This window comes from Lontra canadensis, unplaced genomic scaffold (genome assembly GCF_010015895.1).
Source record: "Lontra canadensis isolate GAN:19392208 unplaced genomic scaffold, GSC_riverotter_1.0 scaffold113, whole genome shotgun sequence".
Classification (NCBI taxonomy): domain Eukaryota; kingdom Metazoa; phylum Chordata; class Mammalia; order Carnivora; family Mustelidae; genus Lontra; species Lontra canadensis.
Window position 1 is genome coordinate 4913898 of NW_022631107.1, and position 20441 is coordinate 4934338.

A 20441-nucleotide genomic window follows, 5' to 3' on the forward strand; every position below is an offset into this window, starting at 1 on the left:
CCAATAAAACATTTCCAGCTTGTTTTGGCAAGTAGGGGGTAATTCAGCCTTATCCAAGAGAAAAGAAGAAATTGAAATTGTATAATTCATCAACTTTTTTCATGAGATTTCTTCTAAAGGACTTCGAAAGTTTGTTCTCTAAGATGGTGGAACAGGATTCCTACCAGTGCCATGTTTTTCTCCACTGTTAATTGATTTGGGTACTCCTCTGTTCAGAAAAGATGTCCAAATACTCCACCCAACCAATTCCTCAGTAACTTAATTATTTGTATCAGCAAGAATTTTTAACTTCCAGAAAAGCTGGATAAATTGTAATCTTACAATATCATAGATTCATGCCATCTATGAGACACTGAACTTCCTGCTCTCTAAGGGCCTCTATCTGACCATTAGTAGAATGTGAGTTGCGTATCAAAAATCCATTCACAAGCCCCTTTTCCCTTGCTTTCCACTACTTTGAGGGAGAAAAGCCAGTATACGTGATTTCCCAGTATGCCTCGAAGCTAAAGGTGGGCATAATTCTTTGCGGCTGAGCGATAGCTAGAAGTTCAGGGCAGGTGGGGTCCTCTCTTCCTGAATTAAAAGGCAAAGCCTCGCTGGAAGAAACCTTACTGTCCTTCTTCCTCCTATCTACTTGGAGGACAGATGTGATGGCTGGAAGACACACAGCCATCTTGCGACCAGAGTCATGAACATGAGGAAGAGGCCTACCTCTAAGGATAGCAGAAGGGCAAGGTGCAAAGAGCCTGAGTGTCCCTGCCGACATCATTAAGCCACCATAAGCCTTGGACCCAGAACTCTTGATGTGGGAAACAAACTTGCGTTTCACTGACTGTTTCTGTTGGTTAATTGTAGCCAATGCGATCCTAAGTGACACAACTAAAGGAGGCTTTGGGTTTCTATTATTCTGGGGGCAGGAGAGAGAGACAGAGGAAGGAGGAGAGGGAGAAGTCGAGGGCTAGAAGGGCTCTACCATAGCATAGGAAAGGAATCAGCTCTCGGGTGACATCTGAGATGTGGCATCTGGGTGCACGCGGAACTCTGCAACAGCCCAAGTTACGATAATGGGCTGGGTGGGGGGCCAGGACAGAAATGCACTAAAGATGGCTATGCAGTGGCCCCACCTTTTCCATGTCTTTGGGAGGGTCACAGAGGTGACCCTGAGAGAGGGGAGATGCACTGAGTTGCATGACTCTGGGGGTCCAGGAGAAGAGAAGGAGAACCAGGAGAAGAGAACCAAGCAAAGACAAGACAGAGCCTGAGTATATAACTCAGGGAATCAGACACGAGGAGGAGGCTCTGTGACTGAACAACCTTGAGGTAAAACCCTAGGGTTAGGGAGAAGCAACAGAACCCCCTCGACATCTGAGGACTTGAGAGCTGGGCTGTGGCTGCTTCCGCCAAAACCTTCAGGAAGCATCTGTACCACATATGCCCCCACTTCTGGGAGAGCTGTGGGACGGCATCCAGCTTGACCTGGACCCATGTGCACAATGGCTTCACGGAACCCTCTGGGTTTCCCAAGAGCCTTGAGCACCAAGCATGAATACCCACAAGTGCCTCTGTGCTCAAGAGGGGCACAGAAGGGGCCAAGACTGTTACTGGGTATGAAGGCAGCTGCTGAAACATGGGGGACACAGGAAGACCCATGCAGACCGGATGCTGGGAGCCCCAGCAGGTCTGAGAATGTCAGCAGTAGAGACCCACGATGGAGGCCAACTCCCAACACTAAAGGCCAGCAGATATCAGCAGAAGTTCGCTAAGAGGCAGTCCCCACCATCCCACAGGTCCCCATGGGGGACGACAGATCCCTACACTCGCTGAGTTTACCAGACATGACAACATGGAGAGGAAAACAGAGACCGTACATGTTAGAACTAGGGAGGAGTTTTAACATTTCCCTCAGATTTCACAAGATGTGCTTCTGCCTACCCATATTCTCTTACTGAAACACAGCGAGATGGAAATATGCCCAAGAAAGGGGAGAAGCCCATATTTTAGACCCAGACACAGAAAAGGAATCAAAGTCCATGTAACATTAGAGTCAACCTCCAAAGTCCCTTCATAGCCAAGAACTTCCCTCCCTGGAGGATACTGGCCGCTGCCGTATTTCAATGCATGAAAGAAGGAAGATGGGACAGTAACTCACCTCTTCCCCTCCCTGATTGTGTAAGGTCCTTTGTATACATTAACAAATGTAAACACGACTTATACTCGTAGCAAAGATGAGGAAACCAGGAAGATAAATAACTCCTTCAACAGCCAGTGAAACAGCTATATCCAGCCTCAAGGAGTACTGCACTGTTGTGTTGGTTTTTTGGGTGTTTGTTTGTTTGTTTTGTTTTGGGAGTTTATTTTTGCTGTGTAATTTGATCACCAATCTGAACTGCCTTTTGGACCTGTTTATTCTCTCCCAGAGAGGAAACGAAGGTGCCATCAGTGGCCTTCACCCCATCCCATAAACAAAGGCATCTATGGCAAGGTTCAAGGATGCCCCCATTTTCAGACAATGCCTCATTCTCATTTCTAGACAACTCCTCCCAAACCTCCCTTCTTGTAATTTAATATTTTCACAGATACAGTGTCCTCTCTAACTATGTGGTTTATCTACTGCTAAATACTGTAGACGAAGGCCAAAGTATTCCTACACATAGACATCATCCACCCCAACAGACACATGTGTCAGTACCAGAGACCCCAAGCCTCCCTGCATCACTAGACAGAAAAAGAAGATGGCGTGCACTGGCATGGAGTCAACCAGCTTATCTGGATCTTCCTCATGTTCCAAAACAGGGACCAGCACAGTCTTTTGGTAATGGACCAGGTAGTAAAGATTCCCAGCTCTGCCATCTACATGGTCTCTCTCCAAAGCAACCAGTCTCGACTCTGCTGTTTCATGGGGAGAGCAGCCACGGACAATGCCAAGCAAATGGACATGGCTGTGATCCAATAAAACTTTATTAACAAAACCGGATTTGGCTCACAGGTTCCCAGACCCCTATTCTGTAGTCATTGCTTGTTCTTCCCTCCCTTTGAAACAGAACAAAACAGAAATTCCTTCCCATTAAAGGATCTCAAAATATAGAATAAGTTTATCTATGCTGCACATCAAAATGCCTTGTGGGGAAAAAATGAAAAACCCTGTTTCATAAAATTATCGTCTGGGGAAACCAGTGCCGAGGGCAGGCAGATGTGCCCGAGGCAGCACAGCGTTTGTGGGACGCAGCTGGGAGAAGGTTCCTGGTGTCCACATTCTCCACTCCCAGCTTCACCATAGGAGAAAAGCTGCCTCTCAATTAGTAACGTACAAATAGTAGTATTTTCATTATGACTCATACTCTGCAATTTAGGTCATGCCTACGGCAATCAATAAAACCCTCCACTTAGATTCTCCATGGCTAATTTGATGCCCCTCTTCCCCTGCCCCTAAACTGGGGGATTTTTTTTTTTTTTTTAGTTTTTTTCAATTAAGCCAATTTGTCACAGACACCTCTGTTCTCGATAGGGTATTTTCGCCCAATTTCTCCTTTGTTTTGAAAATAGCAAAGTGGGCGAAATGCATGCCCAAGTGTTTGGCTCAAACCACTACAGTTCGTGCAAGGAGTGACTGTCAATAGAAGAGAGACCTCTCAGCGATCACACACACACACACACACACACACACACACACACACACTAGCTGTCTGCCTTCACTGTCTCACCGTGCGCGTTCTGCTCACACTCTCGAGTGACTAAAATGTTAGACACTCATGGTGCTGTGCTCACGGTGACAATGTCACACACCATGACGTGTTCATGACACGATGGCCACCATGGGAAGCATCTTCATGATGTTTCTGTTCCCCCAGTTTACAGACCAGGAAATGGAGGCTCGGGGGAGTTATCTGCCATCGATTTTGCAGGGAGGCTGTGGAACACCAAGGTCAAAGACAGCTCAGAGTTTAAATCTCCACCTAACTACTAACTTGTGACCCTGAACTACTTTCTTAACCCTGGGTAAGGCTAGAAGTTCTCATTGGTAAATGGGAATAATTAGGTGTTCTTTAAAACTGTGTTGAAAGAATCAAACGAGATAACATCTGTAAAACTCCAACGTGATGCCTTAGTACCTGGGTGAGTCTGAGCCCTAGGAAAACACCTGCATTTAACCACTGCCTTAGCCCAGAAGAATCATCATTTCACATGACTCAAAACTAGTAATTGCTCGGCAAATGGTGTTGTTAGTAGTACTGTTATCATTGCCCATGGGTAGTACTATGTGGCAAGGAGGAGATTTTAATCTGAATTTAACTGATGGCAAAAGCCAATGTTTTTTCTACTGACTCGGTGACCTTCAAAGACATCCAGTGATATTTTTTACTGAGAGTTGCCATAATAAGCTGAAACTGACATCAGGAAGTGAGTAAATGACAAGAACAACATTTTTTTCCCTTATTTTACTAATAGCATTTTACGAACAGGACAAAATCCATTTCATAATCAGTGCAGTATATCCAAAATTTGTTTGAAGTGTTTGAATGTCAGTCGAATAAAAATGTGAACTGTCTCTCTTCTTTAATGTATGAAGGGTCATGATCTACTGAAAATTGGGACCTGCCTCATTAAACAGTTATAATTAACTCTGCTTGTGATATTCCACTGTGGATTTACTGCTGTGGCTCATACTTAAAACTAGGAGGGTAATTCGGCAGCTTTCCATGAAAGAACAATCAGGTTTTCTCTTTCACATTCCATGATGGGAACTGGGAGTAAAAATAACATTCCTGTTCCCAGGCTGGGGAATCATAGGGTAAAGAGGCTTCCCTTCAAATGTCTGTCTGCTCACTGACAAGCCTAACAGAAAGAAATTCCCATCTGAACGTAAACCAGTTCTGGTTGTTTTATCATGTTCCCAATAGCTATGTGTGTTGAACGAGTCTAGACATTTTTCAAGCTTGAGTTGCATTTTAGACAACGTCTTTCAAACGCCAATATATTTCTGAAAAAGCCTTTCTCTCTAAAATATGAGATCCTCATCTCCAGGGTGTTGCCTCATAGGCTTGTAAAATGCATTAAAAAAAGGAATTTCTCCACTTGTTTTTACTGAATAAATAACCAAACATCAATCTACAAGCAATGTATAGAGAGGAAATACCACGGTAAAGAAAACTTTTGAAAATATTTGAGTGGTATTTTAACTGGAAACCACATGTGTTTTCTGGAACTTTTCAGGGTGTCTACCCCTGATGTGTCCACATCACAGAGCACTCACTAGAGGTCAACTTTTTACGATGACTGGTATCAGCATGAATGAGATTTCTTGGGCTTTGAGTTCACTTGGAATGCCGCAGAAAGTACAGTTAGGTATTTGGGTCCTTTTATTATTACTTTTTCCTTTTTGACTGACGGAGACATAACCAGCTCTAAGTAAATATTAGGGCAAAGGCAGTTAAGTCGAAGATTTAAGCTTGATATTCTGGTCAAAGTCTGCAAATAATGAGATGACCGAAGGGAACACAGCTTTTGGAGGGACAGGGTCATGGGGCAGACCCCCTTTCATCTTCTAGGCACCATTTTAAATGTTGGGCTGTGCATCATCAATGTTCTTCTTAAAAGGTCTCAAGAAGGGGAGCTTGGGTGGCTCAGGGGGTTAAAGCCTCTGCCTTCAGCTCAGATCATGATTCCAGGGTCCTGGGATTGAGCCCCACATCAGGCTCTCTGCTCAGCAGGGAGCCTGCTTCTCCTCTCTCTCTGCCTGCCTCTATGCCTATTGTCAAATAAATAAATAAAATCTTAAAAAAAAAAAAGTCCCAAGAGAACATTATACTCATCCTAGTCAGCAGAAGTGGTAAGAAGCTCATATTTTTCTAACATGAGTAAGTTAGAGAATCTTTATTCTAAAAAAAGCTCAACTTAACAAGTAAATAAACAGAATGGGATAGGCCACTACCAAGCAAATCCTAAGGGGGCACTGTCACTTTTGAAACGAAAGGGCTAACTAAAATAAGATAGAAATAACTGAAGACCAAACACACTGATAAAACCACCTTACACCCAGGGTTCATTTTAGTAATAATAACGGACTTATCAGTGCAGACTGGCAATCATGGGATGGTGGCTGTCTATTCCTTGGAGTCTACCTCAAACTAAATTAGTCTTTCAACTCTTCAAAACTTTACTGTCGATGTCCCTTCATACCCCGCCACTCCCTCCTTCAATATCTCATTGGGCATACATGGAAACCCTCTCTCCATGCACTAACCCCACACAATTCTATCAGGGTGGCTGCATGGAATGGTTTTCAAAACTCTAAAAAAGACCAGCTGACATAGTAAATATCAACAGTGACCTTGAGTGTATTGATCAAGCTCTGTTTCTCTGCTCCAGAGGTAGGAAATTAATCAGTCTTCTAAATCATTCATGGATTCCTTTCATGTTCTCTTCTGCTCCCCCTTCCCTCACCCAAGCCAGGAATCTGTGTCCTTACATCTTTGGGGGGGAAATAGTAAAATTTCTTCTATCAAAATGTTCATAGAGAAGACTCCGTTTTCTTTCACCTACTGCTTAAGAATAGCCAGGAAAAATTTATCCACAATCAACTAAATGACTGCCTTGGGAAGACACCTGCTTTTTGCTTCTTTTGTGGGGCTGATGGTTGAGTCTCCCTCAGAAATGTATTTATATTGATAATGAAAAGATAACGAAGAGGAGAAGGCTTTAAGTGCTTAATTTGTAACTAAAAGTTTGCTTGACTTCATTTTTCTAGCTTGAAGTTTTTTCTGATAGAGAATTTGAGATTGGCATATAAACCAATTAGATTGATAGACTGAGAGTCTGTGTACTAGGGAGAGACCCATATTAAAAATGCAACTGTAAAAAAATGCATGGAAGAAATAGAAATATCCACTGCCTCCATTGCCTAAGACCCTAACATTTAAGCGATCTGTGGACCAACCATCTAATGAAACTCTGGGAGAAGAGGAACAAGGGCCGCTACAGGTAGAAAGATAGGTGATAAGAAAGCTGCAGGTTAGGATAAACCTGACTGATAATCTCTGTGGCCAGAGGGCAAGGAAAAGCACAGGGCAAAAAAAGAGGGGAGAAGGCTGCTGGGAGGTGTGCAGTGGACCATGTGCATGGACAAGAAAGTTCTCCCGGATTTAAGTCTCCCACTAACTCCAAGGCTGACCTTCACAAGTCCAAGTGTCATACTGGCCTCGATTTCCCAAGGGAAGCCGTACTGACTGTGCACCCCGCGTTTCCAGGCCTAACACCCAGAGGTTCTAGCACCTAAACCTGTCTTTCTTCACCGACTCTACAACAAATTCTGGGTGTTTTCAGTTGTTGGACGCTCAGACAGTTGCCTCTGCGGCCCAGGTGAGCAAAGCAGTCTGCGCCCCTCCCCTGTGAGGCCAGGGCTCTGGACACAGCTCTGGGCTGTCAAGATCTGGCACGGATACAATGAATCCAGTTCACCTCACTACCCCAGACTTCTGGCTGCTCCCCAACAGCTCAGCAATTTCACAGGCTGTAGCTGGTCCGTCCATGGGCCATTTTTTCCGGCCACACCTAAGGACAGGCAGCAGCCGTCCTGTGTGCCCCTCAGGGAGCTTTCTGCTTCTTTTCTCCCCTGCATGTCACCAGTGAGAGGTGGGTATCTCAGCTCCTGCCACATCAGAACTCAAGCTCCCCGGAAGCCCCTTCTCCAGCCTCTTCCATCAGACTAAGCCGAAGCCTTTGGCACCGGTGAACGCACTCTACTTCTAATTTCTCCACTCCCTTGATTTTCCCTACCGCCATATCTAGGCCTCTCTGTTCACAATCTGGCCATGTCCTCTCCCCTCCCTCCAGTTTTGGTTGTCCCCAAGGCTCTCTGCTTCGCACCCTCTGGCAGCCCTTCCTCACTCCAGGCTCTCACCTGGAGTTAGGCTACCGCTTCCCAACTGATGGTCTCTGGCCTGTGTTCTAATTCCCTGTTTCTCACTGCTGGGAAAGATACCCATTCCAGGGAGGACCGCAGCCCTGCATTCAGCTCAAAGTAGCTCACGAAGCTGAAGCAGCCCCTATCCTACCTAACGTCCCGTCCAGGCCCCCTACAGGAACACGGCCATCCCAGGCCACCCTGATCGCCCCCTCCCTCTCTGTCTTCTCCCTTCCCTGTCAGTCCACCTGGACATGATTGGATGGTTCTCTGTCCTCATGCATCTGTGTCTCAGGCACATAAGACTGCCCCTTCTCCCCCTAAGCAGAACACCACACCCTGCCCTCATCCCACAAACCAAAATCTGCGTGGAATTCCCTTTACCACTTCCTGCCTGGGGGACTCTTACTCTCAACGGCCAAGATCAAGTGCCTTCTACATAAAGTCAGCCTTGAGTCTCTGAAGCTGGGGTGCACTCTGAGCCGCCATCAGACACATTCGTGGCAGAACGTACCACTTTATTCTCTGGGACTGGCTTTTCAACAAATACACCAAGCAAATACTTCTCAAGGGTGACCCTCCTCCGTCTACAGCCCCAGCATATTAAACACTAAGCCACACATCTTAAAAATTGGCAGACCAACATAAAGAACCTGATCAGCATCTGCCGGATTTACGTTTTTGATAATTCTCATTTCCTTCCCATTTCCCCAATTCTAAAAAATTTAATTTTCAGTTCTTACTAAGTATAGCTGCCCCTTAGACGACAGGGGGCATGGGGAAGCCATAGCCCCACAAAGCTGAAAGTCCACAGGCAATTTTTGACTTCCTAAAAACATAACCACTAATAGTCTGTCTACTACTAGTAACTACTATTGACTAGAAGCCTTACCGATAATATAAGCAATTAGCACTTGTTTCATATATTATGTACTGTATTCTTACAATAAAGTGAGCTAAAGAGAAGAAAATGTTTTGAAGAAAATTATAGGGAAGAGGAAATACATTTACAGTACTGTATCTGTCAGAAAAAATCCACATGTAAGTGCACCCACACAGTTCAAACCTGTGTTGTTCAAGGATCGGCTGTATATTATTACCGATCTTTATAAAATATTTTGATTCCCAGAAGTTATATTATATTATATTATGAAATAATAACTATTGTTATTAAATAATTAAAATTAAAATAAAATAAAATTAAATTAAATTAAAATTAAAATTAAAATATTTTTAAAGTAACACTTGTTGATACTATATACAATAATTGTGGCTAATACATGACATTAACTACACGCCAAGCTTCCTTCTAATTGTCTTCACATGTATTCGTTCATTTGATCTTCAAATAGCCCTATAGGTAGTACTAGGATTATCTCCTTTTAGGGGAGAGAAAACTGAGGCACAGAAAGGTTGACTCAGAAAAATGGCACACCTGGGTGGCTCAGTCAGTTAAACATCTGACTTCGGCTCTGGTCATGATCCCACGGTCCTGGGATGGAGTCTGGTGGAGCAGGGAGCCCGATTCTCCCTCTGTCCCCCCACCTCTGTGCACCCTCTCTCTCTCTCTCTCGCTCAAATAAATAAATAAATAACAAAAGAAAGAAGAAGGAGGAGGAGAAGAAGAAAAAGAAGAAGAAAAGAAAGAAACATTGAGTAACACAACCAAAGTCACCAAGTTAGTAAGTGCCAGAGCTTGGGTTCACACCCAAGAAATTGGCTCTGCAGTCCACTAGCGAGCCAGACCGGTTCCCTGTATGCCACAGCGCCCACCATACTAAGGGCTTTATAGATATTCTCTTATTTAATCCCCACAATTGCTCTATCAAGTAGGGTCATTATTATCATCATTTTTTGTAATTAAGAAAAACAGAGGCTTTGGGGGGGTTAGGAAATTCACCAAAGGGGTGTCTGGGTGGCTCAGTTGGTTAAGCATCTGCCTTCCACTAGGGGTGCCTTCCCAGGGGTCCTGGGACTGAGTCCCATATCAGGCTTCTGTCTCAGGGGGTCTGCTTCTCCCTCTACCCCTCCCCCATGCTCATTCTCTCTCTCTTTCTCTCTCTCTCTTTCTCTGTTAAATAAATAAAATCTTTAAAAAAAATCTTAAAAACAAAATTCACCAAAGGTCATACAGCCAGTAAAGCCTGGATATTAGAATTGAAAATTCCATGTATTACTTAACTTTCCACAGCCAAGAAGATAAGACAAGGGACAAACATAACAGAGCTTATGAAGACACATTCACCCATACAGCCAATACCACTCGTGTAGCAGCATTTCACCATGACCCAGGGCCCCAAGTAACTGGGGGATCTGTTCACATCACCCTAATTCAGCAGATGGGTAGAGAGCCAGTGATTAGCCCAATCCCAAAGCCATGTCCCCCAGGATCCCAAGACTCTGGAGCGTGCCCCGTTCCGTTGTCCCAGTCATTATTCGTGAGATCATTTCATGCCTGGTCATTATTCATGCGCATTGGTTCTGGGAGCATCATTTCAAGCTTCCAGAAATCTGAGCAGCACAACATAGAATTGCTTCTCCCTTGGTTCAAGGACAATGAAAGGTCAAAAAACAGAGCCACCAGCTCCACTGTGGCATGTCCACAATTCCTTAAAGCAGACAGAGTGTCTGTGATCACAGACATGTGATGATCTCCTGGTGCTCCATCTCTGAGAAGTCAAACATTGTGCAATATACAATCTTCCTCAAAAACAAGCTTTTCTCCCCTTTTTTAGTTTTGAGATAGTGCCTCGCTTTCCATCGTGTTTTCACTTTCCCGGTGAGGTAGGATTATTAAGCCAAAATGATGAAAGGATTAGACTATAAAATAAAGAAAAAGCATATCCAATTTTGGAAAGAAACAGAAAAAGAAACCAGAAATAGAGACAGATGGATCAAAATAACAAAAGGGAAGAGAGAGAAAAAAGAATAAGTGAAAGAAATAGTAACACTGAACATCCCGGAAAATTTGGCCAGACGACTGGTGGCTGCCCAGGTTTGGGTCGTGCTACTGCCACACTCTGCATATGCACAGGTGACACCAGGCAGGTGATGTCATCTCCTAGGAGCTCAGCAACTTCTTCCTCCAACACACGAGGGAGCTGAGGGTTATGTGAAATTAACATATGCATGCAAAGTACAGAAACATGCTTGGAACAGAGCAAATACTCAATAAATGATTGAGCTATGGCAGCGCCGGTGGTGACTTTCAGGAAGACATGGATTTTACCAGCATGGGGGTTTCCCAGGGGACTCTGGGAAGACCAGCCTCTGAGATGAGACAGGGTTTGGCACAAAAGTAAGAGGCTGGAGCTTCACACTGCGACTCAACAATCTCCGGGTTTCCTTGGTTTTGTACAAAGACGTGTGCAGCTTTTGGAATTCCCAGGTCATGTTTCTAAAAGATGTCTCAGTTCCTTCCACACCAGAGCTGCAATAAATTCTGGCCCACATTGCCAGGGGAGAGGCACCAAATTGGTGCTTGTGTGGAAGTCACCGATTTGGCTGGAAATGAATGAAAGCCTCAGTTCATCCTTCATCTGCAACGATTAATTGCCCCTGCCTCTTGAAACTGATGTTTTAAGAACTAAGTTAGTCCAACAACTAACGCCTTCCAAGGACATTTTTCTAGAGTAGGTTAAGTCATTAAAGCAAGAATAAAAATCTTACAGAAAAAAAAAAAAAGGCACAACACAGATCACAAACACTGTCTAATTAGGGATTCCTCAAACTGGAAGGTTCTAGAGGCCAGTATTTTGGAGGTCTGACTGGAAGCCAGTCTCCGATTTTTCGACAAAAGCAAATCGATAGCATGAGCCAGAAGTAATCTTTCTGAATGTCCACAGCAGTATTTGTGCCCCTCTTCTAGAAAATACAGGAGCCACTTGATTGCAAAGTACTACTTACTTAGACTCACAAGCACACTCCTTTCTCCAGGTACACACACACCAGGCCCTTCACACACATTCAGTGAATCGGTGAATACACTTGTGAGATTCAGATCCTAGATCCTCCGTGTTCTAATGGGTGTGGATGACAGAGATGACGGAGACAGCTAGAGTCAGGCAGCCAACCATTTCAGGAAATGACCGGTTTTGACCTGTGCAGCATGATTCTGGTTTGGGGCTTTGACATTCCTATTGATTAAATAGGGAGAAAGAAGCGGGAGCAATCCTTTCTAAAACTTCTGCGATGTGATTTGCATTTTCAAGTTGCTGCTAACGTCATCTGTTTAGAGGTCTCCAGAGAAATACAAAGAGAGGATTAAGAAGGGGCCTTCTTTCATGAAATGCATGAACTCGAATTAAATAGGATTTATGACTCCCTGGTTCCTCTCCCTACCTCTCCAACCTCCCAGAGAAAGCAGATTCTACTGCATAAATGGATTTGCCAGCAACATTTTATAAACGTCCAGTCCTCAAAGTAACTAAATTGTGAGAAGGAAAAAAATACTCAGAAAGATAGGAATAAAACCCCCAAAGGGCTGATTTTTCCTAATCGATCCGAATTAAAACGTTAATCACTCAGATGGATGGAGTTCTAGTATTTTGATTTATGATGGATATTGGACACATTTGTCATTGTACGCGAACATGGATTAGTTGATGAGCATGAATTAATTATTAAACATTCTCTGTCCCCACCCCTCCGGGGATACCACTCAGAAAAACAACACCGTCCTTGGCCTCAAACCACACACGGTAAATGAAAGAGAGGTAGTTGTCAGTGAGCCATTTGAAATAAGCACAGAGAAAACTGACATCTGAATGAATGAAGGTCTTCTCTCCCTCTCACTCTCTAGAGATATACCCAAATAAACACACACATTCACACCTTTGAGGATAACCACCAAACTCTTCACATATCACACAAATAACCTCACTCTACTCCCAGAGCACACACCATGAAGAACAAGCAACCTCTCATTTTCCAGAAGACAAAAAGCCAGCCAGGAGAGGTGAGGAGTCCATCCAAGGCTACATGGCCAGTAGCCCACACTACTGGGACTGGAACATAAACCTGGCAGACTTGGCCTGTGCCTTTCCATTGGGTTCACACTGCTTCCCTCAGTCACGATGCCTTTGCCCACAACATTTATGGAATTCATTTTTAAATCTCACCTCTAACAGCCAATACTATTTGCTTGAATTACTTAAACTCATCATCCTTATTGGCGGTTCTACCCCAACCCACTCTCCTCGCTGCCCCTAAGTGTTCTTTCCATACAGACACATAATTAGGATGCCACCCCTACACAAAGTCCTACCCAAGGGGTGTCCAAGGGTCCCCAGGGTAGTCCCCCCAACTGCCCTCCAGTCTCTCATCCCAATTCTCTGCACCCACTCCCCACTTGCCCAAACTGAAGTCCTTGCAAACGTATGGTTGCCATAGGGTTCTCATTTGTCTGTCTTGGGACAGGAAATTCCTACCTGGAATATTCCCGACCCCCATCTCCACGAGTTTCTCCCAACTCTCCCACTCTGCAAACGTGAAAGAATATTCATCTTTGGGATCAATCTCCAGGCTAGTGTAGATATCCCTCCTGGGAGCTCCCACAGCACCCTGCACCTGCCCTCTCTATCGGAGAACCTTTCAAATTCCATTTCAAGGACCCACAGATTCTGCTTTCACAGCCAAGTGTATGCTCCAGGGAAATGGGGCCCTCTACCCCAGCGCTTAGTAGAGTTACATGTTTGCAAATGAATAAATGGAAGTAGAAAGGGATGAGAGTAAAACCTCACCCTTTGGGGGTGAACCTGACTCAGAAATAGATGAGAATAATTCAGAGCCAAGTTGAGCAAATAATGTGATTGACCTACCCAGGTCACACTGTTTAGGGTGTAAAACCACTGCAACAAAAACACATCAAGATAAAGACCACTGTCAAGGCATGCAAGTCAATCCCTGTACCTACCAAATGTGCCTTTGTAGGCTGTTCAACAGTCTTGAATAAACATCCCTGAGGGGAAATGTCATGAAGAGTGTTTATGACATTCTACTTCAGTGGTCTCTCCTACTGGAGATGTGCAGGATGGGCAATGAGAGGTTGTTCGCCCAAAGATAACAGCCGTGAACTTCTCATCTGAGAAACAAGCTCTCGAAGGCCTTCTAGAAGCTTCCACAAGCCTCAGGGGCTTCTTTTGGTCTCTCGTGTATGACTCACCTTCTCACACATGGGGAAGTGAAGCCCAGCAACCCCACCCACTTCAAGACAGGGGCCAACGGAGAACATAAGATGGCTTGACCAAAGGCACTGTTTTAAGAAAAAATCATTTCTGCAAAAGTCAATTCTCACCAAGCTGTGAACATATCTGGCAAGTTAGGAGGAAGACAAGTTAACAGAAGATGTCAGGCTGGGCTGCTGTACTCCAGAGGGCAGTCCCTTACAAATGCTGAGGCAAAGAAACGTCACTGGCTCAGAAAATGTGGCACTTGGTGATATGACAAGTACAGTGATATTTATCATCCACATCCACAGCCTAATGGACACGAGCCATATCTGAAAACGGAAAGGGTGATTCAGCCCATTAAGTATGCAGAACATCGTCTTTCAACACAAGATGGTCCTTGATGATTTTTTTTTTTCTACATCCAAAGGCTCCCTCCAAGTGAGAAAAACGCAGAAGCAAAACAAGCCACAGCTTCTCTGCGACAGTCACAGTCACAGCAAAACTAGGTATTGCTGGGTGGGGAGCGGCCCCATGGAACATGCGGAGGGCTCGCCTCACAACGCTGCTCCACAGAGGGGGCCCCAAGCTCATCCCCAAAACCCTGCTTTTCCTTTCCTCCACTTCCCTAGAAATGCTTTGCAAAGTTTTCTGAGAGCTAGTTTTCAAGTGGGCTCTGATGACAGATTTCCAAAAAGAAAGCTTTCCCGAAAATCTTGAGCCCCAGCCAACCCGCATTCCCCTGCTTGCTGAGCCCTCCCCGCTGAACTGAAGATGAATTGTCTGGTCGTTTATGAGACAGACGACATAAAGTTGTCCTTTGGTGAGACTTTGATCCCCAACCCTGCTCCTCCCTCCCACCGATATGTTTTCTGGGAGGCCATCTTAAAACAATCCTTTCAACAATTTTCTCTTATGCCACGATTTCGTTTTAAAACACCCTCCTAGGTATTATCTAAAAGTCATCCATTAAAAAATCATTACAAATGGCCCGGCTATAAATGACTCTACCAGCTAAGAGATTCCCAAGTTAAAGTAAAAAAACACTAAAGGAATTATCATAATAAGGGGTTAGTTAGCTCCTTGTTGAATCTTTTGTTCTCAGTCAATATAAAAAAGACTCAAGACTTGAGGTTGTTTTCAACTCACTGCCTTTAAATGGAGTGTATGCTGACAGAACTAAAGAACTAAGTCCAGTCAGTTCTATCCCTGCATTGCCCCATGAGGATATTTGATTTAATTGTCTATGGACCCCCCCAAATCAGTGCAAATGTTTGCGGCTCCTTCCACCAGGGGGCATTCGTCCCACTGAAAATAAAGATTTTTCGACCGGCAGGATTCTGGGTACCAAAGAGTGCTCGTTACACCGAAATGGCCAAAATACAGATTTTATTAATCTGGAAATTCACACTTTCCATGGGATGCAAAAAAGGCTGTCTTTAGTGGGTAGTTCTTGAATTAAATGCAAAGGTATTAAATAAATATGGAAAAATCATTATGTTCCAGAAGGCAAGATACACTTGAGACAGTTATGAGCTCTTCAGAAGCGTCCACAAAAAATACAGGCAAAGAGCATCCAGCTACAATGAGAGGTTAACTTTAGGGGCTAGAGTTAATTTTAGGTTACTTTGGGGAACTGGTAGTGTCTTAAGATTCTTCTCCAACCTTGAAGTATCAAAAGACTCCTGCGAATGCATTTTTTTCAAATGCCTGCTTCTAAAAGATCTATCACCTTTTTTTCTCATTAGACCACACAGTCAGTTTGCACACACACCTATCTGGACACTGAAAGATGAAAACAGGACTGGCCTTCTTTGGAAAAGTTATGAGAAGAGGAAGAGAAGTCTATGGGACACACAGAGGCCGCACATTTAACCCATTTATACTGTGAATCCTGACAATCTTTCATAAAAAATAAAATGCATGTGAAGCTACAACTACCCTCAGAAAGGACTCAAAGGCAGAATCCCTGAGCAACTCTGTATCAGAACCAAAGCACTTTTTTTTAAAGATTTTATTCATTTATTTATTTAAGAGAGATCGAGAGAGAGAGCGCATGTGTGCAAACCGGGGAAGGGGGCAGAGGGAGATGGACAAGCAGACTCTATGCTGACCGTGGAGCCCGACAAGCTCCTATCCCACAACCTTGAGATCATGACCTGAGCTGAAATCAAGAGTCAGACGCCTGCCTGCCTAAGCCACCCAGGCACCCCAGAACCAAACCTCTTTTTGTTTACCTACCAGGACTTTATCACACAAAGCTAGCCATATTCCTGGAATGAGCACCCATCATATAAGCCAGAAAACTTTTCATTTTTTTTCTTTACAAAATAGGTGGAAAAGAACTATTTCAAGTATGAGAGCTCATATTTCTACCTGTAACCATCTGCTACACAGCTCTTACCTAGGAATCTATAGATCGATAAGGACTGTTGATGAGTGAGGTCTAGCACCACCCCCAACCCTGAAGTCAACCTTGAACATGTCTCTTTCTCTTTATATACAGTCTGTCCATTTTCATACATAAAATGGAAGCGTCCACAGTAGGAATCACAGACACTTAAGGCAAAATTGCAGCAGAGTGTTCTCTCCAGCTAGAACTTCTTTCGGCTGCCAAACCAGCAACTGTTATAAAATCCATAGAGTACTGAATGACGGGTCATTTGTTTGTTAGATATTTTACTAATTTGTTCTTTTAAGACAGGGGTCAGCCAACATTTTCCGTAAGGGGTCAGATACTAAAAATTTTAGGCTTTTTGAGCCATATTGTCTGGGTCACAACTCCTCAACTGTGCTATTGCAGTGTGAGAGTAGCCCTAGACACCCCGTAAACAAATGGGTAGAACTGTGTTCCAATAAAACTTTATTTATAAAAACAACGCACCAGATTTGGCCTGCAAGTCTTAGTTTGACAACTTCTGTTTTAAGGGGATAACTTAAGTTTTTTCTTCTCCAGATATTAGGAAACTGATGTGTAGCACATTCCAGAGGTTTCCTAATGTCGGGCATGTTAATTATAACTAGATTCTTAAGAGAAACAATAATGGAGGATCCATTATTATATTATATTCACAATTATATATTCACAAAAGCCAGCCGCCAGGGCACTCCTCACCAGAGGAATTAGTGCAATTTGTTCATGTCAGACACAGTCTGAAATGTCCTGATTTCTTCTTGGTATCTCGGGTGTTTGCTTTTATTAGCAGTGGGTAGAAACAGAGAAGGAGGCTTCTCCAGAGAGGAAGTCCAATGTAGCATGAGGCTCTCCCACCCAGTACATGTGAGAAAATTTCTTCAAATTTGCACACTCTTTGCCCACCTAACTAAATGCCTCCCCTCCCTGTTCCTGAACATTTGAGGAGCAAGTAGGGTCATCCACACCTCACTGAGCCTTTAAACAATCTGCCACCTCTGTGCTATTCCCATGACAGAGGCGTGAGAAGGTACAGCGGGTGTATGGGCTGGCAAGGCACACCCTTCTCAGACAATCTTCACCCTCTTACGGCACATGAACATTTCTGAAGGTAATTTGTCTCAGTGTGTCTAGACAAAAATTTGGGGCAGACAATGCAAAACACTCTTAAAAAAAATTCACTCCTATTTTTGCTTTTACCGAAAAAGGGAAGATGGGGGTATGGGGGTGGGTGGGTGGAAACTGACCTCTCCAACATGGCAGCTGAGTTGCCTTTTCAACTTGGCCTTAGCCCAAACAGTAAATCTGTGTGTTTCATCTCTTTGCTTGTTAAAGCATTTTCTTATTTTATGTTTTAAAGATTTATTTAATTATTTTAAAGAGCGAGAGCCCAAGTGGAAGGGGCAGAGGGAGAGGGAGAGACAAAATCTCAAGCACACACCCCATTGAGCATGGAGCCCAATGCAGGGCTCAATCCCAGGACACTGAGATCACGACCTGAGGAGAAACCAAGAGTCAGATGCTTAACCGACCATGCCACCCAGGCGCCCCAGAGCATTTTCTTTCTACAGAGAACAAGTCCACTTGGAAAGAATTACATTTTATAAACACAGAAAAATCAAGTTGCAAAGGAAGTTCTAAATCAATGCTATCAGATTTCCAATGGAGTTGACGTAAAACCTTCAGAATGTCTGTTTATCTATGTGTATCTATGTTTGGTGGATTTTTTTATCATTGTTATTAATATTTTTACTCTTGTCAGTGTGCCCAGAGACCTTGGTGAGCTGAGCATTTTATAAACCTGATAAATAAATAACTAAAGCCTCCCAATCAATACCTCCCAAGGTAGGGGGGAAGGAGGGACTCAAATCTGTGTTAAAAAAGTCAAGGTCCCTCCTTCTAGGAAATGCTAAGGGAAGGAGGCAGAGGCCCAGAAAAGCTCATCTGACCAGGTGGGGCTCCAGGCAGCAAGCAGGCACCAGCAGAGAGGAGCCTTCCTCTATGTCAGGCGGCACTTGGGGTGCATGTCGGCTAGGATGTGGAAATATGACATGGATGCCCAGAAAGCCAAGTCAAGCTGGGCCGTCCGTATGCGGGGGGCGGAAGGGGGCACTGGCTCACCACGAGCTTCATTGAAATGGTGGCATCTGGGGCTCACACTTGAATTCCCTGAGAAAATTCTTCTGTCCACACAGCAATAAAGCGCTCTCAAGAGGGACTTCACAGAACTCGGCAGCCACACTGAGCCCAAGGGGAATTCCAGGGTAAGTCTCTTGAAGAGGTATAAAGCCTCATTAGCGCAAAGAAGATTTACCATGCGCCCGGTCCAGCCACGGATGCAGGTGCCTTGTTCCTGAATTTGTGATTCATTATGCTTCTGCAGATCACCCAATTATAAGGAATCATCACTGGCTGGCGCCGGTGGAGACTTCTTCTCTTCTAAAAATACCAGTAACCATCAGAAGGCACCTACAGGCCCTTCCATAGAAAGGAAATTCTGCTGAGCTGGCCATTGGTTTATTTAAAGGAAGCAAACAGCCAGGCTGGTGATACCCACACCGTAAAAGAAGACTTTTTAAAAAAGAAAAAGAAGAGGGAAGAAAGAAAGAAAAGAAAAGAAATCACACTGTTCAAACGAAATTTTTTAAAAAAGACATTTCAGCTGTCATCCTGCCTGAAGGTAAGTCTATCTATGACTCTACAGAGGCAAACAGGACATCATTATTGTAGAAGACCTTGAAAAAGAGGGGCACCTATGAGCAAACCTTGTGCATGATCAAAAGGTCATGCCAAAAAAAATGGACCATGAGCACTGTTTTGCGACAGACTGCAGTGGTTTGGTAAATTGTGAAGAACTTGGGGAGCTGGCTGACTTCACCTTGGTAGCTTGAAATAAACCGTGTTAGGAATACCTTCCTCTACGGCCATCAGCAAACGGTGCACATGAGGGCCCGACCCCACTCCACCCCGGTGAGCTTTTTGCTAAAACACGCACCAAAGTACATTTGTCACCTGCTTTGTGGAACAGCTCCAGATCTCTCTTCTCCAGATTCTTAATGTTCTTTGAGAGTGGAGAAAAACTCTAGTAGGAGTCGATGCAGGAATTGTGCTTACAATTTTCTATAACTCTTAAAGAACAACTTTGCTCTAAGTAGAGCAAAAGAAAATCAACTGCTTTGTAACACTATTCCTTTATAGATGACAAAACTGTTCTATTAGAAAGTTGCCTCTGGGGGCGCCTGGGTGGCTCAGTGGGTTAAAGCCTCTGCCTTAGGCTCAGGTCATGATCCCAGTGTCCTGGGATCGAGCCCCACATCGGGCTCTCTGCTCAGCGGGGAGCCTGCTTCCTCCTCTCTCTCTGCCTGCCTCTCTGCCTGCTTGTGATCTCTGTCTGTCAAATAAATAAAATCTTTAAAAAACAAAAAAAAAACCCAAAAAAAAACCCCAAAAAAAAAGAAAAAAAAAAAAAGAAAAAAAGAAAGTTGCCTCTGCTATTCTCCCCAGTGTTTGCCAACCCTTCAAACACCTCTGAGGGTCTTCAGAGCTCTCTAAATTAGGTCAGATTGCTCAAAGCCCAGGATAAAAACAGGTTTGGTATTTGAATGGCACAAGGGACACGATGAAGGGCCACGGGTGACCTTACTATGTGGATACACAACCCCATCTGGTTTCTTCGTACAGCCTCTCCCTTCTTGTGACGAGCGAAGCTGAATGACCAGACTGGGAGTGATTTGCCCGCTGGAGTCTTTCTGACAGAAACAACCCTTAGTGCAACCTAGGGACTGGGAAATGTGTCTTCTGTGGCTTCCAAAAAAAAAAAAAAAAATATATATATATATATATATATATATATATATATATATATATAGGCCCTAAGACCCCAAAACAAAGATGTTTTAATACCAACGATCAGGAGATGATTCTCCGTGGATCCTTCCCATTTCCATCTAGTTCACAAAGA

General features: G+C 44.0%; 1 protein-coding gene across 5 annotated transcripts in view; it reads right to left on the reverse strand.

The window, feature by feature from the left end:
• Positions 1-20441, reverse strand: part of NTRK2 (neurotrophic receptor tyrosine kinase 2) — a 318349-nt gene that overhangs the window by 205195 nt on the left and 92713 nt on the right. The window lies entirely within an intron of this gene.